Source organism: Otolemur garnettii, unplaced genomic scaffold (assembly GCF_000181295.1).
Source record: "Otolemur garnettii isolate 467f Iridium unplaced genomic scaffold, OtoGar3 scaffold00168, whole genome shotgun sequence".
NCBI lineage: Eukaryota > Metazoa > Chordata > Mammalia > Primates > Galagidae > Otolemur > Otolemur garnettii.
In genome coordinates, this window is record NW_003852563.1 from 1,735,515 (window position 1) to 1,736,615 (window position 1,101).

A 1,101-nucleotide genomic window follows, 5' to 3' on the forward strand; every position below is an offset into this window, starting at 1 on the left:
AGAGATATATGATCTGGCACCAGGTCAGGCCGGGAGACTCTGCCAGGATCAGCTGGATCATGAATAAGGGGCTGGTGCCTGTGGATGAAAAAAGTGCTTTGGATGGGACATTAATTTCGGTTTTGTGTTTGTCTCTGTCCCCCAGGGTATCTCTCTGAATGGAATACTACTGCAGTGGGAGCAGAAACAATACAACTCACTCCATAACCAGCCTCATGTCTACCCCAGACTACTGTTACCCTGACTCCTGATATCCATTCTTCTGGTCCTTACTGATAAAATCCAACTCTTCATTGTGTGATTTTGCTACCCCAATACCTATAATCAATACCAATAACCCCAATATCCTACATCATTCCAATTCCAAACTCTCAAAATGCCAAAAGAGGAGGAAATGAAGTACATGTCTAGGACAATTTCTATTTCCCTTCTGTATATCACTTTTGTAAGCACAGACCTTGTTGGGAGATATTTTGTTACAGAAAAATCTCAACCAAACTTTTGATACAATGTATTTTGTTCTGCAGCTTATCTAAAAAATGAGAATGTTGTCGGTGTTGGATGGTTTCACACACTGAGGTGTTAAGAGATTAAGCTGCAATGTATCCTTGGGCAGCTTATGATCATTGATTTTTTTTCCTAAGCTGATTTTTCAAGAAGAATGGCGGTCAGTCTCCATTGCCCCTACAAACTTATGGACAAAAGACACACAGTGCATTTTAAAAGGGGACTTGCGTTCTAAATCAATCTTCTTCAAATTGTCATAAATGCAACATTACTTAAATTACATTAGCTGATATTTATAAGGCAACTACTATGTGAAAAGCACTGGGCTAAATATTCTCAACTCTATTATTTAATGCTTATGTCAACTCTATAAGTCATTATCATCATTGCTATTTTTTAGATTCAGGGGATAAGCTTAAGGAGATTAAATGATTTGACCAAGGTTATATAGATGGCACTTTACAGAGCCAAGATTAGAACTTATTCTTCAGGCTCCACATAAAAAACTCTTTCTGTTGTACATCAAACATTGTTAGGAACACATGGCCGCATTTTTAAATGTTTACCATAAATCATATGAATAAACATATTTCC